The 27421-nt window shown below is 37.0% G+C and overlaps 1 protein-coding gene and 1 non-coding gene across 3 annotated transcripts in view; one reads left to right on the forward strand and one right to left on the reverse strand.

The window, feature by feature from the left end:
- Positions 1–3918: 3918 nt before the first annotated feature.
- Positions 3919–27421, forward strand: part of Mid1 (midline 1) — a 305600-nt gene continuing 282097 nt past the window's right edge. For both annotated transcript variants that reach the window (NM_001290512.1, NM_010797.3), the window contains exon 1: positions 3919–4092. The gene's annotated coding sequence lies outside the window, so the exon portion shown is untranslated. The remainder of the gene's footprint in view (positions 4093–27421) is intronic.
- Positions 14501–14638, reverse strand: Gm25651. Its single transcript, XR_003953180.1, has one exon. It is a non-coding gene; the product is annotated as a small nucleolar RNA SNORA51 (small nucleolar RNA).

Consider the following 27421-nt stretch of genomic DNA (forward strand, 5'->3'; position numbering starts at 1 on the left):
TATCCTAAGAAGTTTTACAAATAAAAGTGGTAGGTTACCTGTATATATTGATTTCACAAGTTAGTGTTAAGTTGTTATAGTATTTCTGTCATACATATTCTTTATCTTTAATCCTACCCTTCCATCTTCAAATTAGTTCATTTTATCTCATATTTTATCACACATGTGAGTGACTGGGATGGATTAAGGATTCATCCTCAAAATCATTTTTGAAACAATACTGTCATTTTAAGGTAGGAAATGACTGATTGGATCCTGTTGCACTCAAAATAAGAGTTGAATGTTGAACTCAAATATAATCAATGGTTTTAGATGAACCTATTAAAGTTTTGAAAGCTAGTGAATGATTCACCAAATCCCTATTCCTTATCTTACAATTATAAAAGGAGATGTTGAAAGTAGTGACACATCCACATATTTTGAGTTTGTTGACATGAGAAAACGTAATGAGAAATACACCTTTGTTCTGCTAAACAACTAAGATTTGTGGACTGCTTGTAGCTCTGGCATAATCTTACCTAACCTGCTTGACACAATTATCATATTATTTTTTCTACACAATTTTATTAAATCTGAAGACCATTATTATTCTCTGTGTATCATTTTTGCATGTGTTCTTGATACCTCCTTAAACATAGAACATACCAATTACATGTGCGGTTTTTTTTTAACAACAGTGAATTAAATATATTTTTAGTTAACTGAGACCATAGGATTTAGGAGTGTTTAAAATAAGTTTTGTACATAATTAATAAAAATGTACTGAGTATCCAGCTTTGATATCATTGCCAATATGCTGTTTGATTGAATTGATCATTCTCAACTGTTAGAAAAAGGACATTGTTGTGATATATGACTACTGAATTATATTTTACTCTTGTCTGGTATTTAATTTATTTGGGTCAGGTTAGTTCTACAGGCTTTGTCATGGCAAGATCAACCTTTATTTGGTTAAAATACTTGAACTATGCTCAGTGACAGTGGGAGCATGAATGGCATTCATTTAGTAATATTCCTGTATTCATACAGATCTTCAGTAAAACACTCTTGAGTTACAGTTCCACATTTCACTGTATACATGTAAATAGTATTTTCTTCAAGTTGGCTAGCCCCATGGCTAGCATATGTAAAGCTTGCTTATAGTGGTTTACCAAGCATACCGATGAAAGCCTGGGCTAAAAGAAGCATCAATAGTGTATATGGACTTGTTGACATGAAATCTCATGAGGAACTTCCAGAAATCTGTGAAATGTAAAACTATTTGATTTTATTTTCTTTTGTTTTACTCTCAATTTGTAGGTGAGGGTCATAAATTTTAAGCAACTTGCCCAAAGTCATACATTCAAGAAGTAAAGTTAATTTGATGCATTTTCTGCCACTAATTCATTTACCATTCTTTGAATAGTGTGGCATACTTGGGATGGAGTAAAAATAGCAAGCATTCCAGTGTCCGGTGGACCAAGGTTTGAAATGTGGCTCAACTGCTCATTAGATATAAATCGTTGTGAATTTCAAAATATCTATTCCCTGATATTTTCTTTAGACCACATTGTTTTTTTCTACACTTCAAGTAAGGCCTATATTTTATTTACTTTTCCACAAGTGCAGTTTTGTTTTAGTTTTTGGCATGGTGTAATTGCTCAACTGCAAGTATTCTCTCACTGAGGTTCTCTATGGCTATGTTCAATGCTGCGTCAGTGACCAAGCTTTTTTCAAACAATTTCTTCAGTTAATCAAACTTGATTTCACAGAGACTTGTGTTGCCTCTTTACAATAAGCTATTTCAATATCCTAATTTCATCTTGAAGTTCTAATTCAATAATTATAGTCTATAGTATTTTGTGTTTAAAACCTAAACAATTGTTTATTAAGAGTTTCAACAATAAATTTAGAGGCCAGCTTAAGACATTTAAAGCTTTACTCTCCCCTGGGGGAAAATGCATTCTTTGTCTTGTAGCAACATGTTTATACATTCTAAATTTCCTGCATAAACATTACTTGCAACAGCGGGAATTGTGAGTGCATAAAGAGTGGAGTATCATACATAGACTGTATTAATAAAAGCAATTTACCTGGCATGGCACCAAACTTTAAACATTAGTGAAAACCCAATATAGAGAATACACTAGCATGCCTTCCAATGGAGGAATTAAGATGGGTCTTAACTTGATATAACAAGGCTGTGGATCATATGAACAGAATAAAAAATGAGTGCAATACTTTCAAAGTTATGTTTTTATAATATTTCACAACCCAAACTCACATGAAAGTACAATTCTGATCTCAATTTATGCTCAGTTTAGAGATATTCAAATGCACTCATCAATAAATTATGACTTTCTGGAAAATATTTTTATCTTAAATAAATATGTGCATTATATTCAAACTATTTGAACATATTATTGTTAAAAATAAAATTGGACATGGGAAAGTGCCATTTTAATATTTTTCTGCTTCTTAAAATTGATTTTTATCAGGAATGCCATTGGAGTTAAATTCAAGAAGATCTAGGGAATGGGATTTACCACAAATTGAACCTGAGATGTTGGGCGATAATCACTTTACCTTTCTCAGTCCATTTGATTATGGTGAAAAGGAAAGAATACATAGTTTATGGCATTCCTATAGAGATAAGAAGAGTGATTGCCTTTGCTCAGACTGAAATGTTGTTCAAAGTTATTCTTCTAGACTGTTAAATTAGTGGAATTCTTTGTGATCAGTTTGCATTGGTGCTGGCTTCAGTGGCATGACAACATCCATTCTCTCTGAAGCAGAGAACAAAAACAGCACTAAGATATTTTTAATAAGGTTGTCACTACTCAATGGGCAGTCAGCTGGTGGATACAATAAGAACAAGTGATTCTCTAAAGGATTAATTATACTTGTTAGACAGTCTTTGTCTACATTAAAAGCATAGGAGAATCTTACAACTCGACTTCTTAAGTCTTTAGTGGAATGAATTAAAATGAAAAACAATTACTACTTTACTAGGAGACAGAAGTACAGAGAAAGAGTCAGTATTAGAAAATCTACATGTGTCATATTTTAAACTATATTTCAAACATGAGTTAGGCCTTCTTCCATCTATAGATTTTACCTGAAGATGTATTTCTTATCCTCTTAAATCTATGAAAAAGCTTAGGATTTTTTTTTTACATGTAATCATGCAAATTCACAAACCTTATATTTCTCTTTTGAACCAATCAAATAATGTGTTAATATGTGAGGTATGGAGGATTGTTACTGCCATAGATATAATTATCTGATATTTCACTGATCAAAAATAAAGTAGTAAGCACTGCATTGCAAAGTAAATAAACATCAAGTGTTTATATTGTAGTGTTTACTAAAGACCTGGGAAAGTTGAATAACTCTTAGTTGCTAGGCTCAAATAAGGCAGTTGTGCCTTGTTTTGTGGAAGTTTATTCTCTTCTCATTCCCTTTCTGCCACATGTTTTACTTCTTTGAAAATAATCTCAAAATTAATTGCCCTGTTTTTAAAATCGCGAGAGACAAATTATGATATCCTAGACTTTGATTTATTTCTCCTTACAATGCCTTCAGATAATATAGGGTTGGTCATAGTGCATGATATAAAATACTAGCTGTTAATTCTCAGTTACACTAAAAGGGCCAATTTTTGCAGAATGCCAGGATAAAGATGATTTTAATTAAATCCCACAAATCCCTTTGTACTGCAACCAAACCCTCTGCAGGTCAACTGACTGAGCACTTCTGGCATGGATAGAGTTAACTAGGTTAAGGGCTTCTTAGTTAACTTCTTTCACCAGGAATGCAATTCATGTTTACCTATATAAGGAAACCTGTTAGGCTGACCTGAGTTTGGCATTTTTTTTTTTTTTTTTTTTTTTGCTCTGAATGAGAGGCATGTAAGCACACACCCTGGAGAGGGGGAGCGATTCCCAGCTGGACAGAGCAAGCTTCCTGAACGCCCCAGCCATTCAGCTGATCCGAGGCGAAGAGCAGTCTGTACTTGCCCCGGAGCAGCCTCCTTGGAGGACCCACAGGTTTGATTCTTCCAGCTCCCAACTGAGAAACAAACCTGCGATCCTGGGAAAGATGGGGAAGCCGGTAAGTTTTCCTGCTCTCTCTCTCTCTTTCTCTCTTTGCTTGCTTCTGCTAAGGGGCGCGCCTCACTGCTCTCACCCAGGAAGCATAGGGAGAGGCACTGCTCGCCTCTAACACCACACATCCTTCCTGAGCAAACACAATGCTTCCCCATACCTCCAGCCAACTCTTCTCTGTCTGTTTTGCACATCAAAAATCCACTGAGGCAATAATCCTAGCACCTTAGGCATTCCAGAAAGTGTTTTTATGTTTTGTTTTGTTTTGTTTTGTGTTTTGTTTTTTTCTGTTCCTTCTGTCTTAATTTTTAAACTGGGCAAGAGTTTCCAGATCATCGTGAAGAGCAAACTTTCTCATCTTTCTTGCACTCTGAAACAGTGCAGATGAGTTTGGGGGTACTTTCAAAGGAATGCCGAGTCCCCAAGGAAGTAAGAGTAAATCTAAGAAGGATTCTGAAATCCACAGGCAGGGTGATAGTCTGCAGAAACCGAATTTATCATTTTAAACAAGGCAGGCTGAAGTATCATTTTTCATTCCCGAGGAGCAAAATACTTGCATTCTGTGTATGTAATAAAGGACACCTTCTGAGACACCGAGGAGAGAACGCGGCAGAGCTGCCTCCTTTGTTCTAGACACATAGAAATTCAGTTTCGCATTTTGACAACTAGCATGTGCCTGTTTATATATAAGGTGCAAGTGATAAATAAGGCGTTATGTCAAGGGCACTGTGGTCAATTGAGTTAAAATTGGCTGTGCTCTATACATATATAAAACTCTCAGTCTGACTGTAATTAAATATGGGGATGTGAAAGTACTTAGCAAACTTATAGGGAAAGTTTAGTTATATTTGGAAACAGTCAAATGTAAAAGGCAACTGTGAAAGGAATTTTGAAAAACCCATTTCCCTCAACTTCAGAGGCATAGGTAAAGTCTTTGAAATGAAAGCTACTTTTCATACTTGTCAAAAGTGATTTGAAATAAGGTACAAATTTGTAAATTTTACTTTTGTAAAGGAAACTGGTTTATTGATTTGGGTTACTTTGGATAGTTTTGATAAATGTTGTGACTGCTCATCTTTCAAATGAATGCTGTATTTTTTCTGTCCTGCACAATACTTTATCCTAAAAATTTGTGTTAACAGGATTGTGCTACTGACTGCAACAGGTGGCAATGAGGATCTGGTTGCAGATTTGCGATAATAGGATATTAATTTCCTAAATCAATATAAAGGAAAGTACTCAAATCAGATTTGACAGAATGAGCACTTTTTTGTTAATAATTAAAAATCATATTCTGCTCTTCTGCTTGCAGTGAGGTTATTGTCTTAAAAAAAAGATTGACATCTGACTACTCATAAGAAAAAAATCTCTGACCAATTTTCCTTAGGGTCTTTCACTCTAAAAAATACAACCATGTTTAGTAACACAATTTAAGTGCTGCTTGTTCATTGCCATGATATAGAAGTGGAAAAGAAGGGTACAACCTATGGGAGACATTTTATTAAATAAAAAAATAGCATGGCTCTGTGGGAACACTGCAAGTGTTTAAAGTTGTTATCTGCATGTTGCTGCTAGGAAAAAAGGGGAATGTAAATATTGCACAGCTATCAGTGGGAGTGACTAACCCAGGAGACACAAAACACTATTTTAAAATATACACTTAATAACAGATGGTTTAATACCAGGTTGTCTCACCATGCTGCCAATTAGATGGCCCTAAGCCAAATCAACTGGCATGTCTACCATTTATCTTGTGAGTTGATGTGTACTTTGTTATTACATACTGATTACATTAACAGCCAAAGGATATATAACTAGGAAGACATAACAGTCTCCTGGGTCACAGAGGATGAGGGTCTTCATAAGGATTTTGAATTTCACATTTAACTTCCTTGCCAGTGACATATGGGTTGTTGCAGATGATTGGAAGTATTAGCTGTAGAATATATGCATCTCAGGCTCGTCACAATCTCATTTACGGGCAACAATACTGATTATGGAATGGGAAACTTCAGCATTATCAAAGTTCCATGTGTATTCCTTCTTGAAGATTAAATTCATTAGTGTCCAAATTATCCTCTGACATAAGACAGTTAAGATGGTATAGTTTTACATTAACCCTTCCAAATCACTGGCTATGTTCTGATATGAAGAGTGCAACCATATAGCAGCATCCTTAGAACTATGAGACAGCAGTAGATTTCCTGTTTAAAAAAAAAAGGCTAAAAAGATCCTGAGTGCTGGGCATGATGGGGAGGATAGATCTTCTAAGAACTTTGATGTATTCATGAGTTGTGACTTCCTGAAGTGTGGTATGCACCCTATAAAGTATAGTTAGGTTCAAACTTACTCATGCCTCGTTTTTTGGGTGGTATCTTGTTATCTTAGGTCATATTCCTTAAGAAAAAGCTGGCTAGTACATGGGCTGCCTAGCATTGCTACGAGTGAGTTTCAGATATGATTACTTTGTTCATACAATTCAGGCCCATGATGCTGATTAAGCATATCAAAATGCTACAAATTTGTTTGCCTTAGGAGTCAAGAAAAATATTCTAATTTTTATTATCTACCCTGAGATCATTGGACTTTTCAAATCCTGTGTACTTCATTTAATTTCAGAAGGATTTTTAAAATATAAACACACACACACACACATATTCTCTCCCTCCCTCCCTCTCTCTCTTCCCCAATCTTTCCCTCTTCCTCTTCCTCTCCCTCCCACTCCCCAGTGTGTGTATGTGTGTATGTGTGTGTGTGTGTGTGTGTGTGTGTGTGCGCGCGCGTGCGCGCGCACACACATTATTCCAGCCTTTGTTAGTTGGTTTTTGTAGCTAGCATTAGGTTATTGATTCTATTATCCTTTTTGGTTGGTATTTTCAGCCTTCATCTGCCTACCATTTGATATCAATTACCATTTTTTAAGTGACATTATTAAATCCCATAACATTCATTCAGCAAATAATGATCAAGCACTTTCTGAAGTCCTATGCTATGTACTCTGAAGGAAATGCATGCATATAAGAGACAGATGAACTTGCACTGTGTCTCCATGCAACAGAAAACAACATCTGTGTAAAGAGAGAGTTCATAATGTGAATGGTATACAGCATGTGAAATGTAGTTTAATGCTGAGTCATTTAGCTACTCACTTTGCTATGCTGATCAATCTGTAAGTCAGAGCTTCGGATCTCAAGGGTACAACGCACCACTAGGTGCTGGGCGGTTAACTGACATGGTGAAAGGATTTAAATAACCAAATAAGGTCCACATAACACTATGTCAAGTGGATTCCAAGGAGCTTCGTGTGCTGACAGAGGAAAGAAACCACTATAATCTCACTACAGGGCGTCTCTAAATGACAGGGGTTCTACTGGGTTGTAGCACTTTATATTTTGTTTACAATACCACTATGTCATTCTGGGTTTGAGTTCTTTGGTAGAGAGTTTGATTAGCAGACATAAAACCCTAGATTCCATTCCCAGCACAGAAAAGGAAAACCTGAACTGTTCTCCCTTGGGCTGTCATGGACTCTTAGGACTCAACACTGAGAAGAAGCATTTCTAGAACACTAGGTAGCGCAAGAGCCCTGGGTACTGGTTCCGCATCACGGACAAGTCGTCAAGGTAGGAGTTCTAGTAACACTTCTTGTGAAGTAAAAAGAGCAGCTGTTGTATCAGTGTATTCCTGCTTCTGCTTTTTCAATCCTACCTTTAGTTAATGGAAGATGCATAGTCTACCGCCTCATTTTTAGAACCAACACGTATGTATTAACTGACTGTATGTCCGGCATTATATCACACATGTTCCCAGACATGAACATTTTAACATGGATAAAATACTTAACATGTATAAAATAATAAAGTGCCTATCTATGTATCCGACTAAATCCTAAATGGAAAGGGTTTAGTTAATGCTACTTTCGTTTTAAGAGAAAAATAAACGTAGACTCCAGTGCTCTGGGGAATAGAGCATTCTTTGGGATGCCTTGACTTGTGTGGGACAGAGTATGCTCACCCTCTCTTGTGGGTTGCTTTTCACTTGTTTCAACTTGAGACAGAAATGAAATTATGCAGAACCTCCTCAATTTGACAGTTTGAGTTTTAACACGTGACAGAATTGGAATTTTTGTCAAAGGGCTTGAGCCAGGAAATGTATTATTTATAGGTATTACTCTGCAACAGAGGCCTTGGCTATTTAAGCCAAAATTATTCTCCCCCTTGAGTATCTAATTGTATAGTTATTTATATCCACACTGACACACTCATCATGTTTTGCCCTAGGAAACAAAGCAGTGTATAAACTATCAGAGAGCAGATAAGTTTACTCCAACTGATAGCCTTGGCTCAAAGTTACAAAACAAAACAATGGTAGTGTTTCCCAAGTTTCTTCAGAAGATTTGCACAATGGTTATGCCATGTGATTTAAACTTCTTGGGAATTTGATTTAGTCCGATATCTTTGGGTACATAGATAAGCACTTTATTATTTCATACATGTTAAAGAGGTACAGCTTCACCAAATGTAGATCAAGTGCCCCCTATATTTGAAGTATTTCCACCAAGTTTATGATACCCTCTTTTATAATTATATGCCCCTATGAAAGGGAAAAAAAAGAATCTATAGTAGAACCATTTCATTCTTCATTTATTGAAAGCACTCCTTTAGGCATATTAAGAATGAATATTTAAGTTTGTATCTGCCTTATCTTCATCCGTAAAATAACAATTATAGGTGAGATAAACCTCTTAAGTAGTTTCAGACTTCAGGTGCAAAGAGAATACTCAATGTCCTTATAACAATATTTATCACCTTACAGACTAAGGTTTAAGTGGAACATGTATTTATGTAGATGATATTCTATCATAAGAAATAAACATGGATAAAATATAACATAACAAATAATAAAGGTGTTATGAAAGAAATAAAAGGTCTAATCTGGAGCCACGTCCATAATATCGCAGTAGGAAGGTTTAGCTGATCAGGGTGACATTTGTCTTTGGAAAAGTCCACATTGACAGCAACATAGAAAACGGGTCAGATATAAGGTATGGCAGAGTGATTCGGTGTGGATCAAACAGGAACAAGGAAAGCTGCCTGGGGAAGAAGATATCTACATATACTTGTGCTGTGGTGGCAGAAGTGAAGAGAGATCAATTTTCATGATATTTCAGAGTTGAAATCATTAGAGGTAACTAAAGTCTTGAACAGGAAATAGTGTCTGACAAAGAAATGCAAAATAAAACTTCCAGGACAGATTTAATTTACATAACTATAGAAATAGTTGTAGTACTCTTAAAGTTGAGAGTCCGGCTAGGTAACCTGGATTTCGGAAGGAGGATGAATTATTTGTCGATCAGTGGAATAGGAAAGATAAACGTTTTGAGGCTGAATTTTTATGGTTCCATTCACTGGCTGTATAATCTCTCAGAGGACATGTTAAAATTATGCCATAAACATCTGTATTAAGTGTTGGTGGTACAATTCAAAGAGATACATGACAGTCATTTCCTTGGAAGCAAAATCCCACCAAACAACAAGGTACAGGATGAAAGGGTCAATACAACTGGCAAGGCACATATTTTCAGGAAATAGAAAATACAGGAAGCAGAAAATGAAAGAAGACAAAAGAAAGGATGGGAAAGACACTTCAAATAAAATGCTTTAAAATTTTGAGAAATGAACAGCAAAAAATGAAAAAAGTCAATTAAGGAAGAGATTAAAAAGGAAAAATTTGGCAACAACAACACATCAGACCAGGGAAGCTGGGAAATTAGAAGCAAGAAAATATGAGAAGGTACTGTTACATTCAAAAGTTTCTGGCCAATTTGTAGGTTCCTAAGAATAAGTAAAACTGACCCATGAGGATGGTAGAATTTGTCTAATCTTCTGCCATATGAGTATAAATGCAATTTGCTTTTAAAAAAATAAAAGGCGTTTCTTCAAAAACAGCATGAGTGACAGAGAATCCAGGACTTCTTGGGTGCTACAGAGCAGTCTGCCCTCTCCAGAGTTAGTAAATAGCTATTCTAGGTCAATGAACAATAGCCTGATGGCTTTAAGAGTTAATCCTCCACATGCTTCCCATACTCCTCTGAGTCATTAATTAAACCGGCAGCACCTGGCTTAGTATTTATAAAATACTTTACACATCTGAGAGGGAAGTAAAAACTGAGAGCTCTGTGGATCCATTTCTATTGTTAAGCATTACTTAAAGTACTAGGGCTTCACTTGGTAACTTCCAGACAGCTCTTGCATGAAATCCCAAATCCAAGTCACTGGCATTTTTGCTCACAATAACTTATGTTTATAACTCAGTACCCCGAGTAACTTTTTTTAGGGCAAGTCTGCATATTATAGTGTATCACACATCTCAAGGCCTCTTTCCAAACACTGTTTTGACACAGTGTGTTAACAGTGAATTATTCATTGTTACCTGCATGAAGGACTAATGCTCAGAGTGGCTGGGAACAGCTTACCAGTTGTTGGCTCAATTGTGCAGCTCTATTTAAAGCTCTAGTGGGTAATTCAGTTGATGGCAAACTTCACTTTGACACAGTGCCATAGCACATCCATTAGTGCCCTCACTAGAGTACAAACATCTGCTTGCTTTTATTGTCCATGTGTTACTTAAGATAGTCTGCTTCTTTATGACGTAAATCACTGGAATCCACTGACTATTTTTAAAGACTCTTTTAGTGCTTCCTTGAAATGATCACTCTATAGTTGTTTAATAGATAATTGGCCCTTTAGGTACACAAAAATTACAAAGATGAAATTTTCTACTCTTCTGACCTTTTCCAGAGATGGCGTTATGACTAAAGTACCCTGGCTTGTTGTAAGATTCTGTCTTTGAGGGTTGTGTGATTCATAGGTTCACATCAGCACAGCATGTTAAAAGAAACTGCATTTCTGGCTAATTGACCCAAGGGAACTTGCTTGTTTTCTTTTGTTCACTGACCAGAGTTGTGTGCGTTTGCTTCTCTCAGTTCACCTTGAAAGGCTTTGCTATCGACTTCTTTACGTATTTATCTTGTCCTGACAGACTGCTGAGCAATTTGCTTGCCCTCTAGTTTATTCACGTGTCCAGTACAGATAAGTTTAGTGGCAGCCAGCTCTATCATTTTCATTCCAATGGACTGGCTGTATTCCAGAGTCCCTTTCATCAGCAATTTTGCCTTACCTTTTGGCTAGTAAAGGCCTAAAGCTATAGGATTCCATGATACAAAAGCTCTAACATATGAAAAACAAACACCGTCAAATATGATCAAAAATCTGAGCAAGGATTGATCTTAGGTGTAATGAATACTAATATGACTCTCCTCAGCCCAATAATTAGACAATCTCGGGAGGCCATGACCATGCATACTTGGTCTTATAAGTTGTAAAATAGTCCACAATAATCCATCTGGAAGAGCACTTTCATATTACACCATAAAATGGAGCTCTTACTCAGGTCCTAGGATTGCAAGGAGCCAGGAAGTTGCCAGGAATTTCCTAAGGGAAGAATTTTGGAAGATGATAATTTGAGGATTGTGAAAGTTCTGAGACTTGCCAGAGAATTAAGACAAGGACTAATTGGTTGATTCTGAGAGTGCAGAGAGAATATTGGTGGCTATGTGAGGTTGCAATGATTTCTTTCCCCATGGCATCTATGTGTTTCTTGTTCTCTCTGAATATTGAATTCATGAGAATGGAAAAGAGAAAAAGATTGTGTCCCAAAGGGAAACATTTAGAGAGCTGGGGGAAAAGAGCACCTACTACCTCATGACTGAGAAAGGAGAGAATGCAATGCAGAGACCTGAAGTCGCTAACTGCAAATAAAATTAACAATTCTTCTGTACTGTTTAAGACAAAGATTTTGTGTTCCATAAGTAACAAATAGAGGGGCATGAATAAAGAAGAGTCTCATAGTAAATTTGAATTCAAACTTATTTCATCTGGAGCTGACAAAGGCTCAGTGGGTTTAAATTCCTTACCACCAAGCCTGACAACCTGAGATGGATTCTTGGACCTACATTGTGGAAGGTGAGAACTGACTCATGTAGGGTTGTCATCTGATTCAGACAAACTCACTAAGGCACAATATATGTGTCCATACCTATATGCATGTGTGAATGTGTGCAGAAGCACACATGCATGTACACACATACACACACACACACACACACACACACACACACACACACACACACATTTTCCCATTCCAGTCAGAGGAAAGTGTAAGAAAGTAACTTACCTTGTTTTCATAGTCTGTAGTTTGCCACAGCCACCATCACTAGCTGTTTAATGCCCTCTAATGTTGCACAGAAATACTTAGAAGTACGGCCATATTTAGTGCTACAAAAACATAACTCAGTAGTCACTTGCAAGCTGGATGGGAAACATTTAATCCCCTGGCCTTGATGGCTTTTAACATCATCTTCTCCAAGGCACATGGTAAGACTAAATTAGAAGTATACACAATACTCTAAGCAGAGTAAGTACTTGGTGAGTCCTGGCTAATATTGTCTCTGAGCACAGAGAGAGTCATTGCCCAGTGTTGGATGCCCCAAGAAGTTGTCATTCTTGACAAAGCAGGCAAAATATCCCACCTCTAGGATAGAAAAAGTCCATTGAACTTGTTAATAGGCCTTTTACTCTAAATCACTCAGGATTGTTTAGGCATCCTTCAGAGACCTGTAGATTTACGTCAGACATAAGATGCCCATTGACATAGCCAAGGAAATGGATTGATGATAAATAGAAGCAATGACTACTAAAGAGAAAGGCAAACATTTGTTTTATATCACTCTGTTCATTTAACTCAGAATGAACAGCTTTATACCTTCAAAGAAGTTTCCTATACTAGACCTGACTGAAGTTTTACATATAAAATATTTTGCAAATGAATTTAAGCTATTGCTACTAAAATATTTAGTGATTTCAGGCAATCATTCTAACATATGTTGGCTCAAAACCGACTTTTAAAAGTTTTGCCTGGAGACAAATTCTCTGTAAAAAAAAAATATATGCTTGAACAAATTAAACACAAAGTTAAAATTTGTTTGGAAGATGATGTTTCAACCAGTCTGGTTTTATATTTCCTCTAAGATTAGAAACATGCTAGTCATTTAAAAAATATACATGTCCTGAAGACATATTTCAATAGGGCAAAACCCCTAATCAACAACAAAATGCTATTTTTTATAAATACACAAAGATGGCAATAATGTAGACTAAAGGAATTTAGTGTCTGTGGCCATTTCTTTCTTCTGCCACTCTGGAGGAAGTGTTCTTTCCATGTAAAAGAAAACCAAGTTGATCTCATCTGAAAACTTAGTAATTATAGCAGTTTTGCAATGCACTGTACTGCTAAAATCTACTTATCATAACCAAACCCGGCTTTTATTTTTCCAGTTTCATGATTTAGTGTGTAAATCATGGACAAATGATTGTTTGATTGATTTTGTTCAAAGGCAGTTATATCTATCTCTCTGAAATGATTAAACATAAGACTACTGAAAAACACATCAGTTACCATCCTTCTGATGAAAACTAAAGAACACAGACTTTATCTTATATTCTTAAGCATGTTTGTCATTCTCACATATCTGATCCTTCGATGCTGCTTATCTTTCATATGTTCTACACTCAATCCTACAGAATAGCTAACAGTTCAGAAAATACTGAAAGATCAACATCAATGGATTATGGTTTCATTTGATTTATCTAGTTAGGTCACATAATTTGGTTTCTTAAGTACAAGAAGGAAGGAAGGAAGGAAGGAAGGAAGGAAGGAAGGAAGGAAGGAAGGAAGGAAGGAAGGAGGAAGTCTGCATAAGCTGAGGCCTATAACCTCACTTGGGTGGGTATCCACTGCTGCCTTTCTCCTAACTTTATGTCTCCTTATGGGATCATTTCAATAAGAAGTGGTTCGGTTATCGGTGCTCACCGATGGCTCTCCCTAAATATGTTCCTAAGAGCCAGTTTGCAGGTAGTGATGTCTGTTAAATGATATCTAACATGACACTTTCTAAATTAGATTTCCCCACGTGCACATGGGAGTAATGCTCACAGTAAAATTATTTAGATTCTCTGTGACAGCACCAAAGATGTGGTTTATTTAGTTATTGACACCGTTTAGTTAATGATTTTGTTAAACTCGGTAAGTTCAGGAATATCTGATGGCAATTTAAATATAGTGGGAATAATTCAGCATGAAAAAAAATCCAGTCTTCACTAACATGAAAATACACTGTATATTGGATGAAACAACTATAATATAAAACATAATCCATTCATTTGTTCCACAACCACTTATTACACACCTATTTATTAGGCTATGGGGACATACATTTCCTGCCCTCAAGGAAATTGTATTTTGATTAAGAATTTTAAATAGGTGCTAAGTAGAAGCCCAAACTAAGCAATTTTTCCCCATGTCTCCCCATTCACAATAGAGACCAGGCACAGTGGCCTAGGCTGAGGTGTACATAGGGTATGTTTATTCTGCCTCCTCTTCAAACCAAGCAATTTCATTAAAAATATAACAAACATAACATGCATGAAGAAAGGTATCATCTGTTGAATATCTGAAACAAGAGTTCTGATAAACGCTTACATAAATATTGATCTCAAAAAGGCTAGTAATTAAAATAAATAAATATCTTGCTCTCTGTCTTTTTAAATTTTTTATTTTAATTTTTACCTAAGATTCTTTTACCTGAATCTATGTATATATGCCATGTACTTGTGTTCAGAAAAGTATGTTGAAACTCCCGGCAATGTAGTTACATACAGTTGTTAGCTATCACATGGTCTCTGGGAGCTGAAGCTGTGTCCTCTGCAGGAGCTACAAGTGCTCTAAACTGCAGAGCCATGTCTTCAGCCCTGCTGTCTGGGCTTTATTAGTATCATTTCACACTCTGTGATCAGTATTTCTGTTGTCTACATGCGAACTTCTGGGTGATTAAAAACAGTGCTGTATAATAACAAATTTCAGACTCTCCAAGTGAGAATTAGGGAAGAAAAGCAGACTTTTAAGCCTCTCCTGCCTAAATTCCTTTAGCTGGTCTTGAGATTGAGCCCAGCAGTCTGCATGTCTAACATAATTGCTGGTCATGAGGATACTGCTAGTCTGAAAACCCTTTTTTGTAGTATTTGGGTCAGATATACTAACACTGTTGCAACACTTCCCATGTATGAAGAATAGTGAATTTTGGTATGTACAAATATGTGGTAGTAGATAGTCGAGTGACTAGCCAAGTACCAAGTACAAGGTAGAAATTAGATGAATTATTTGGCCCATCCACTAACTTTTCTGGTGAGATTAAGATCAGGAAAACTGTAATTTATCAAAACTAAATCAACCAACACTCTCATTAGTTCAGGCAACTCAGAACTACATAACTGCATAACCCCACGAGTCTGATGAATGAGGATTGTTTGCCATGGTCAAAGAGTTTTCGTTTCCAGTTTCCATGTACACTCTGGAGGGCTAGGAAATGTGTTTGCACATTCACACACTGCTGTCCTTCATTGCTTGTTTCTCTGTGAGGCAGTTTCACAAGGATTCAACAATGGAGGCTGTGACAAGAACAGAGTTCATAAAATCCCCAAAGCTAAGCTACCCTTGCTCTTTCTTTCATGATGAGTATTGCTGGCCACTCTGTTCTATAGCAGTTTTATGGGTACAGTATGTTGAGATGAGAGAGGAGAGGAGAGGAGAGGCAGAAGTGACCTTCTTCCTTTTTATTTTTTATTGTTGTTGTTGTTCTGACCATTTTGTCTCTGGTGACCAACATTTTGGGGAGCAGTTAATTTCTCTACTCTAGAATTTCTGAATTGGTGAAATAAGAACGCAACATAACAGGGGATTTTAAAATATTTTATTTGTATTTTTTATTCTCCAGTATTTTGTGATAGTGTCTTTTAAAACATATTAAATATATTCGAAGGACTTTTTAAAACATAAACATGCTTATGTACTTATATACCTACCTGAAACACACTCTTTGGCATTTATTTCAAAGAAAAAAAACCTGTACACAAACATTCACATAAGCTTTGTTTATGTTACCCTGAATCTAGAAGTAACCCAAATACTCTCCAACAAGTTAATGGTTAAGCAACCTTTGATACCTCTTTATTGTAGAATACTATGGAGCAATGGAAAGAATGGATTATCAATATGTCTCGCCACATTGATGAATCTCCAGTGAATTATTCTGAGTTTTTTTAAAAAAGCCAATGCTGCATGGTTACATACTCCATGAGTCCCTTAATTTGACTTGGTAGGAGAAATTAAAAAAAATAATAATAATAGAAAACAAACTAGTGGTTTCCTAGGTATAGAGATTGGTAAAGTAAAGGAGATGGTTGTGTTTAAAAGGGCAACATAAGGGATCTTTGCAGAAATTGAGCTAAGCACACATATGTATATATACTCTCACACACCAGTACTAGAAAACCTGCTAAAATCTCAGTAACATTGTTTCAGTATTCAGGGTGTGATATTGTATTATAGCTGTATAGATTAACATTAAAATATAGGGAGAAACAGGGCAAAGAGGGTAAGGGTTCTTTTTTATTATTTCTTACAACTACATATGGATCTTCAATTTTATCAGTAAAACTTCTCATTAAAAAAAAATCTTGGCCATTGAGATGACTCAGTGGGTGAAGCTGTTTGCTGCCACACCCGACAATATGAACTCACTTCCCAGGAGTCACATAGTAAAAAGAGTGAACCAACTCTCCAGTAAGCTGTCCTTTAACCTCCACACATATCCTGTGGCATGCAAGTACACAAGACTCAGATACACATATACGGATGCACCCACACACATGCTCACATGCACACACACACACTTATGCACAACTAAATAAATTCAGTAAAATAGTATATGAAATATTCTTTTGAGCCACCCTAGTAAACAAAAATTTGTGTTAATGTAATTTCAAGTTATATGCAATAGTGTTCACTAATTAATTTCAACGGCTCCTCTACTTTTGTGAGTTTTCTGAAAGGAAACCATATCATACATAGGGTAAAATAAAATGCAATGCAATTCCCTACAACTGGCTAAATCTGGCTCTGTCTGTTTTCATATGATGCCCAGCCAAGCGTGGTTCTTTCATTTCCAAGTTTGAAAGGCTTCAAAAGAAGAAGTGCTATTTTATGACAGGTGAAAGTAATATGAATTTCCAACTTTAGTGTTCATAAAGAGAGTGTTATGAGAATATAGCTACACCCATTCAGTTCGTATTATTGTCTCTGGAAGTTTTCATAGCTCAAGAGCAGAGCTGAGTGGTTGCAATGGGATTGCTGGTCTTATGAAGACAAAGGGACTAAGACTATAAAGTCTTAAAGAAAAGTCTTAAAGAAAAGTTTGCCTACCTTTGCACTTTATGAGTTAACTTAGGATTTTCTAGACTAACCTCTGATAAGTGATAATCTTAGCATCAAAGCATTCCATGGGGAAAATGATGTTTATAGTTTAAAGAATAGATGCATAAGAAAATGTTACTGCTTGAATCAATACCAGGATTCTTAGCATATTCATATATTCAGTCCTTCTGGAGGAATCATCAAACCCATAAACTCAGTTCATGGTTGTCTGTTTATAGAGAATAAAACATTATATGTTTCTTATGAGCAGCACAAGAAAAATGAGATCTTCTGGCAAGACAGAGTCCTATCAGGTTCATCACTCCAGCATTTCCCAGCTATATAACACGGGCAAGTCCCTCGCTTTTCTGAGCTTTATAAGAGTCAAGGTAAATACGCTTCCTTCTCTGGAGTCTGAGAGGATACGGTGAACCTGTACAGCAAGGACCTTGAATATCGACCTAGACAAATGCTGATCCAAGCTATTCCAAGACAGGAGTCCTTTCATTGCTGTAATTTTTCTTCTTATTTCTCTATGCTGCCCATCCCTCATCTGATTTTGAAATCTGCAAAGAAGAGTTTGGTTTCTTTTATAAACATCCCTCTACCTCCATCTTTTCAGTTTCTCTGTAAGCGTCTGTGGAGTGAGGTTAGAAAAAAAAACTAGTCCATCTCCCTGCTGCCCAGATTTCTCTGTCAAGAGACCTGAGTGGAGGCTTTGGCATAATGGAATATGAATCAAATCTCTTTTTCAATTATAGGATGAAATGTGTCTACAGTGCTGGGGGAAACCTGCAGATTGATGTGATCCCAGTAGGTTCAGTACTAGTCTCCAGTAACAGGCCAATTGATATTTGAAAATGTTTCTGACCCTTTAGGTTATAAAAGACAAACTCTACTGAAATTATAAAGTCAGGAGGGGACATGAAAAAGAAAAAAAAAATGATTTGCCTGCTTATCATTGCTGAATATTCTAAGTGTTCAGGCTCATGACTAACTACACGTTGCTTCAGTGGGGACTTGAATATGATTGACATGTTACTTCTTTCAGGGCATGTCCATCTGACAGCCAGAAGGACTATGTTCAGTGTTATACTAGTCCAGGAAAGAACAGAAAATCCAGACTTAGGAGTTCTCCAATCTGGCCAGAGAGCAACACTGACATTAGCAGTACATCCCTGATGTGACTTGGGTCCTTCTTAGTGATGTTCAGACAGAACACGGAAGAAGCTGATACTGAGCTAGTTTCTGGTCTAGGAAGATTTTCAGAGTAACTGAAAGAAAGGGGAACACAGACAGAAAAAGAAGAAATGGGTTTAAGAATCCTTTATGTTGTTGATAAGCTCAATTTTTAAAAAATTTAAAATTTGTTTTAGTAGGTGCTGTGGCTTAAATCACTTAGTTTCTTTATCCTTCTTTTCCCAGTTACTTAAAAAAAAAAAAACAAGCTAACAGTCAGTACAATATAAGCATATGTAAGTAATGAGCCAAAATATACTTTCCCCTCTGTGTAATTCATAGTTGCCTAGAGATAAGGACTGTCCACTTTCATCACCCAACCCAAACCATCCAGCAATAATGTCACTGATGTCCTCTGCATGATTAAATCCCCCTTGGATGAAGTCTTTCAACCTAACCATTACTTCACTTACACTAAACTGGCTGTCAATTAGCAACATTTACAATGCATTGAATTTTCTAGCTGTCCCATGCAAAGGATATTTTCAAAGCACTGAAAGTCTTAGCATGACCTCTGAAGATAACCCACATTAATGCTGTTATCATTGGTATGGACACAAGGATAGTGAGATATTGCTCCAATGTTTTCATCAGCACAGTTTGTCTTAGTAAACAAATTGTCTAGATAGGTGTGACATTGTTTTGTCAATCTTACAAGTAGAGAACATACATTGACTGGGACAGAAGTTGGGAAGATTGGAACTACAAAAATTTTTGATTACCATGTTTGGCATTGAGGATGGACAGAGTCACATCAAGGATAGAAAAGCAGCATACAATTGCTGAGAAATTCTCCTATGACAGATGCATGTAAATAGTTCTACAAACTCACAAAGCCAAAGTCACCAGTGACTTAAATATCCTTGGCAGTGGTTCCTTTTAACAAAAATCCAGATAAGACCCTGGGCTTACTAGTCTTTTCGTTTCAGTTATGTGAGTCCTGGAGCATAAAGCTAGTTGACTAGTTGTGTCTATTCTATTTTCAAGTCTCCATCCCCATGAGCTAATAAAACATATTTTCATTTACTAGCATTTTATGATTTGTTATATAGAAACATAAACCTGAAAACCATTTCTTGTTGTCTTTTCTTTGAAGTTCTCAGAGGTGATCTTTTAAATGAGTGTTCTAAGTAACTGTCTCATTTCTAAATAGAAAAGTATTCAGTTCCTTTCAGCACTTTGATATGAGAGAACATTTCATTTCCTATTCCAGCAGACTGATAGTTATAGTGCTTAGTGGAAATATATTTTTTAATTAACTACATTAACATTTATAATTTCCAAAAGAAGTAGCTGTTGATGTCCTTCTTATTTGTTCCACATAATAAGATATGATTGGTAATGTGAAGGACTTCAGTGTCATGAGGGCAACACTTTTGAGTAACTGGAGCTCTAGATCTGTAGATTCATAAATTATTACTCAAGTTGAGAAGAATGTAATATGTTTGTAAATCTGAAATATAGTAGCATGAGACACATCTGGTTACTATTTCAACATGTAAAGAATTTAGGAGTCATGATTTCTGCTAACTCAACAAGATAAAAGAAGACCAAACAGAAAACGAATGTCTTGCCTTAAATCTATCAAAGAATTGAGGTCACGGGCCTGACTCTAACTTCTAAAACCATAAAGGCAGGAATATTCAAAGAATACAGATTACTTTCCCCCAAAGCAGAAGCTGTTAGACTCAGTAGCTAGTAGGAACACTTAAATGATAACTTTGATCAATTGTTGGCTGATTCTACTCTAGCTTGAAAGATTCAGAGCTACTGGGAGCCTAGTATAAATAGGTATAATATTTTTACAGGTTATACTTCTAAGTTTTCCACCTGAATCTTATGGTGAAGATCAGAGGAAATCCACCTAGTGCTTGGCCAGATCAGGGGGAAATGAATCATTGTGTGAAATACAAACTAACTCTTTGATTAAATTAATTATTTTATTTATTTATATCTCAGATGCTGCCTCATCTCCCAGTCCCCCTCTCAGAGTTCTTCCCCCATTCCCTTCCCCTTTATCTCTGAGAAGGTACCTTCCAGGTACTCCTTACCTTGAGGCAAGAAGTTTCTACAGGATTAGGCACATCCTCTCCCACTAAGGCTAGGAATACACACACACACACACACACACACACACACACACACACACACACACACACGCATGCATGCCAGGGGCCTTTAACAAGCCATGTATATTCTTTGGTTGGTGACTCAGTCTCTGTGAGCTCTCAGTGGTCCAGGTTAGTTGACACTGTTGGTCTTCCTATGGGATTGCCACCCACTTCAGTTCCCAACCTCCATCCCATGCTTGGCTGTGAGTATTTGCATCTGTCTCAGTTAGCTGTAGAATAAAGCCTCTCAGAGGACAGCTATGCTAGGCTCCTGTCTGCAAGCACAGCACAACATCAGTAATAGTTTGAGGGATTGGTGCCCATCCATGGATGGATCCCAAGTTGGGCTTGTCACTGGTCGGACATTCATTCTTTCTCTGCTCCATTTTTTTGTATCTGCATTTCTTTTAGATGGGAGCAATTTTATGTCATAAATTTGCTGATGGGTTGGTGTCCCCATCCCTCCACTGGAGCCCCTGCCTGGCTACTAGAGGTGGTCTCTTCAGGTTTCATATCCCCACTCTTGGGCCTAACTCCTTTTTAAGTAACCCCAGAGCATCATTCACCAAAACACGTCTCAGAAACAAGGAAAAAAAAATGAACGTCTTATGTTACTTAGGAAAGGGAAAACCACCTATTCTCACCTGGATTTTAGACTTTCTGGCTCATGTAAGGGGGAAAATAAAAGTTGAGAAGCACTCGTGATGGTTCACAGTTCAGGGTCACAAGCCCAATTCTAATCAAAGGGTTACAGAATTCCTTCCCTCTGCCTAACTCTACCCCCACAACATGAAGGAGGATAATAAGTAAAATAACTTTAATGCTCAAACTCTAAGAAAGAATTTCTAGGGAAGCAGAGACCAGAGTAATGAAGAGCAAGGATACTTCAGGAAATTGGAGCCTCTAACACCTCCCCTTGTAGCAAATAGTAAAAGTATCTTAACTCCTAGCTAGATCATCACACAGCTTCACAACAAAAGCCTTCAGTTCCTAGTACACAGCTTCTAACAAAAATTCAAAACATTCTAAAAAGACAAGAGAACTCTCACAATCTCAAAGAGAAGCAAATCATTAGAGCTAGACTGATAAGATTGAGGATGTAAAGTAGCTGTTTTGGGTGCACAAAGTTTCTAATGGGAAAAGCAGACAGGGCAATGCCCCATAACTTAGAAACTTAAAATACTGCACATTTATTATGTCACAGGTTTTGGAAATCATGGATCAGGGCACATCTTAGTTATGTCCACTGCTAAGGGTCTAAACATGTTCCATGGAATCTCGGATCTCATTTGGAGGATCAGCTGGTCAAGAATGTTCTTCTGAGCTGACTCACATGGTTATTGGAAGGTTTCAGTCCGTAAGAGCTTTTGGATAGAGTACTCTGCTTAATCACTAAATGTTGGTAAGAGGACACTTTCTATTCCTTGCATGTGGACCTCTTTAACATGCCAGCTTACTTTATCAAAGTCATCTAGGCAGAGAACCTGATAGGAAAATATTTGTCATGGTCTCTTTTCAACAAAATATGGAAATGGCTTTTTATTGTAGTCATTTTGTTAGCTAGAAATGAGTTACTTAAAGGGGAAGAAATATAATATTATAAACAAGAAGCATTTAAGGTCAGCTTAGAAGAGCTTAGTACGATGTGTATGGTCATTTACATGGCAACATAATTAGGTAATTGCTGTGTTTCAGTCAAAAAAGACTAAGAAAGCACAAATATTTCTCTTCTCTTTCTTTCCTTTCTTCTCTACCTTTTCTCCTTAGAAATGTAAAGGAAGACTGTAATAAGCTCAGGGAAGCTAAAAATGCCCAACATCATTTAGCTTGCTAGAGACCTGGAAACCAAATATTTCTTCTTCATTTTTCCGAGTTAAAGTCTAAAAAAAGAAATTAAATTAATAGAACCAAAGTAAAGTGAGAAGTCAAATTGATGAGTTGCTTTTGTAAAATTGGGTACTTGAATCAATGATGGTTAAAGAATTCAGATGAGAAATTTCAGGGAAAATAAAGCAAAATAGGAGAGGGGAGGGAAGCATTGAGCGTGCCAGAAAGAGCTGCCAGACCCTTAGGCAATCCAAAATAATGAGTAGCATGCCTGCTTTTGCAGAGCTTGTCCTTTGGACAAGGCAGACTAGTCTGCAGATGCTTGAATGCAAGAGGACAAGTAATGTAGCCAAAATATGAACCTGCTGGAAAATCAAGAAAAAGAGTACTCATGCAGAAACATCATGAGGATGGAGAGCCTCACAATAATTGCTCAAAAAGAATATCAAGAACCTTCCATGCCACTGCCAGTTCAGATCAGCAAAGCCCAATTACAAGTGGACTCCTGCCATAACCACTCACTCTAAGCATTTGGTAATATAGATTCTTTTCTCTGAACAGCAGTGGCAGAGTTTGCAGCTCGCTACTGTACTTGAAGGCACTATGTGGTGCCTACTCTCTCTTCATTGAAAGATCTGATAGAATAATGAAGAGCTGATGAGCAAAATCTACAGAAGAAAGTAGAATTGCCTGAACTGCACTGGGGTGATTTTATAGGAGAAATATGGGATTTTGCTTAAGTGCTTGACTTTTGAGGAACATATAGGGATGGCACTTGGTAATATCTACTGCTGCTAACTCATGCATGATTCTCTTACCGCCTCTGCATCTATCAAACATAAATGGGGTCTAAAACCTAGCCATCCATTACTGGATATGATGTCTATGATTCCATTCTCAGTGTTCTTTCAAAGGAACCCACGTTGCAACTCACTAGCTGTGGAAAACGACCTGCTCTTCCAGATACAAAGGAAAATCATGTATGCCATTTCAAGTCTGTGTTCAGTGGGGTGGAGATATAGCCTACCAGTAAAGGGCTTGCCTTTATCATACTCAAAATCCAGTGTTCCATCCTTAGCAATTGGAAGCATAAAGAGCTGGGAGAGGTTTCAAGGCCTGCTTTCGTTCCTTGCTGTCCACAGAAATCCAGGAAATCATTTAAACTCTGAGCAAAATGGGAACTGTTTCACCTCTCTCTATGGTAAGTTAAATGAAAGGCTGAATGAAATCATGCACACAGCAGTACTCCCTCCCCACAGAGCATCTGTCTAGTAGTGTTAGTTAGTTGATACATTACATAATAGGATCTGATATTGTGCAGGAGATCACAAATTGATTGTAAAAGGCTCTGCAAGGTATTTGCAATAGCCTAACTAGGCAAGCCAAAAAGAAGTGCTCAGCTGGACAGGCTTAACTTCTTAGGCCCCACTCTAAATATAAATCCTGCTCTCTGTATTTGTAGTTCCTAGACACATTTTTGGAGTTATTTTACATCTGTAAGTAGAAGAGAGAACATAGTCAATACCTGACTTTCCATTATTCATTGAGTAGTATTTTAGAGTGGATCATTTATTTTAAGTTACCATAAATTTAACTGTCAAATTTTTGCAAGGAAGAAATATTGGTAGATTCATTTTCATTTACTAAGAAGAGAATATAATAACACACATTATCAAAGTGGATTTTAAGCCACACAGAGCCCCCAATGGAGGAGCTACAGAAAGTACCCAAGGAGATGAAGGGGTCTGCAACCTTATAGGAGGAACAACAATATGAACTAACCAGTACCCCCAGAGCTTGTGTCTCTAGCTGCATATGTAGCAAACGATGGCCTAGTCGGCCATCATTGGCAGGATAGGCCCTTGGTCTTGTGAAGATTATATGCCCCAGTACAGGGGAATGCCAGGGTCAGGAAGCAGGAGTGGATGGGTTGGGGAGCAGGGCGTGGGGGGGGGGGTAATAAGGGACTTTTGGGATAGCATTTGAAATGTAAATGAAGAAAATATCTAATAAAAATATTTTTAATAACTGTAAGGTATTCAGTACTTGCGAAGAGTTATTTTTAGAAATTCCATGTTTATTTGGAAGCATTTAGTCACTGTCTCCTAAACAGAATCTATAATGTCAAAATGCCCCCAAATATCTATTGAAGAATAGCTCCAAAGGTCCCTTCCAGCAACTCACTAGCTGCTCCCTTCTACCGGCCTCACCTTCCTTATTTGTGGTGAACTATGCCATTTCAAGAAAAGAATAGTAAGTCCACACCTATGATTATCGGTTAGCCATAGTTTTACTAGCAACTCTCCCTGAACATGTTCTCATTTGAGTGTTCTTTATGGGAAAGACAGTATTAAGTAGATATCAAAGGAATTTCTTGAATAATAAAGTGAAACCACAATTTGTTCTAGCATAGACTACGTTAACCTTTTTTTTTTTTTTTTACTAAGATACCAAAGCAATTTGTGGCTAGCTCCAAGCAAGTCATTAACTCATCAAAATAACAAACATCAAAAATAATATGAATGGACTTTTTAGTTCTCTGTCCAAAAGCTTTAAAATTTATGTTATTCATGTCAAATAGTAATCATAAACTTTCCAAATTATATTAGTTAATTTTCTCATCATTAGGACAATATGCAAAAGAGAAACTATATTTTTAGCCTATAAGTGAGAGGCTCATGACTCAAGAGAGTGTAGGCATTATGGTAGAGACATAGCAGAGTCCTTCGTGCCTTAGTGCCTTAGTGCCTGCAGATCATAAAACAGAGGCCAGAAACTGAGAGCAGACAGGAAGCAAGGCAAGGCTGAAAAGTATTCTGTTGCTGTGAGAAAGACAGTGATCAAAAGTAGCTTGAGGAGGAAAAGATTTCTCTGGCTTACATATCCCAGGTCAATGTCCACTGAGGGAAGTTAGCACAATAACCTGGAAACAGAAATTGAATCCGAAGGCCTAAAAGAGTGTTGCTTACTGGCTTGCTCTCCATGGCTGTAGCTTACTTTCTTATACAACCCAGGCCTACCTGCTTAGAGACTCACAGTCCCACATCATTCTTCAAGAAAATGTCCAGCAGATTTCCCTCAGGTAATCTGATAGAGTCATTTTACACATTGATGTTTTTCTTACAAAATATCTCTTGATTTTTATCCTGTTGATTTCCCCCAACCCCAGAAAAACAACAACCAGGAGAAGAAGAATGCTTTATTTCCTAAAGGTTCAGCTACTTCCACAAACAGCACTACCAACAGGAATCAAATTTCCAAACTCATGAGCCTATGACAGACATTTCACATACAAACCATAGCTTACCTAACATACCTGAAGCATACCTGAAGTTCTGGGTTCAATCTCCAACAACTCTGCTCTCTCTCTCTCTCTCTCTGTCTCTCTGTCTCTGTCTCTCTGTCTCTGTCTCTCTGTCTCTGTCTCTCTGTCTCTCTGTCTGTCTCTCTGTCTCTCTGTCTCTCTCTCTCTCTCTCTCTCTCTCTCTCTCTCTCTCTCTCTCTCTCTCTCGGTGAGTGTGTGATACAAGAAAATGATGTGAGAAAACAAAAATCAAATGATACTGTGATACGGTGACTATGTTATAGAAGTATGTTATACTGGCCAACTTCCTATATGATGTCAAGTGGCCTATATTATTATGGACAGCTTTTAAACTATACTTTTTCAATTAGAATAAATTATACCTAGGTAAATAATTAGAGTTTACTAAACTCCTGAAGTAAAGCTTTTTTTTTTTTCTAAATCCATATCAGCTTTACAAGAGCTTGCCAAAGAATATTTATGGTAGAATTCTTGTTCTTTCTTTCCACCTAGTGCCTCTTGGTGAACAAACGTTTAGCCTCATTCCTTTTCGGGAAACGGTTTACAGAGATTTTGTTGATGGCCTTTTCTGAGTAGAAGTAGATAAGGCATTTTATGGGTAGTGAGATTTAGACTTGGAGGGTTTGCTTTTGGATTGTAACCAAGATACGGGAATGAGGCAGTTGGAACACGTGTTCTTTAGGTTGGCTTTATAGATTGCTTGCTGATTAATGGGCTTTGTGGAGTTGTAAACTCTCATAAGACTGATATCAAGGCCAATTCTGCTCTTTCTAGTCTGATTCTAAATACATTGTCATTAAGGTCAGTTGTTTTAGCAAAAGACAGAGACAAATGACTTGCCCCCCCCCCATTGGTTTCCAATGAAAACCAGCTCTCTACTTTCTTACCCTAAAAGAACTCCTCATACAAATATTATGATCATCAAATATCTAATTTGAAACTAGTTTTAAAGTTGTTCTATCCATTCCAGAAAATGATCAGGTTTAGAAGATTCATTGCTTATAAACACTGTTTTGTTTTTTTTTTTAAGAGCATAATCTTGGCATACAGTACTTAATGAGTGAATCAAATTGTACAAGGAATTTCAAGAAATCTTCCTATAAGAGCAATTCTCATGGGGTTTGAGTACAAGAATAAGCAGTAAACTACAACTCACACTCAGCACATTAGTTTTGGGACTACAGTGTCTTAAATAGTGGCCTCAACTTAGAGTGGCTTTGCCTTATGATGGTTGTTTAGCAATATCTAGAAACAGTTTTGGTTGTTCAGGCCTTGAATACTGGTGGAATCTCATAAATAGTGATGCTGCTAAACATCCTACCATAATAAGAAATAAAGAGTCCATAATAAAGAGAAATGTGGTTGAACATGTCATTAGTTCTGAGATTTAGAAACCATGACCTAGAATCATGGCTAAGTCTGGAGAACGTACCCATGATGGGGTGATGAAGAGAGAGATGTATTTT

This window comes from Mus musculus, chromosome X, assembly GCF_000001635.26.
Source record: "Mus musculus strain C57BL/6J chromosome X, GRCm38.p6 C57BL/6J".
Lineage (NCBI taxonomy): Eukaryota > Metazoa > Chordata > Mammalia > Rodentia > Muridae > Mus > Mus musculus.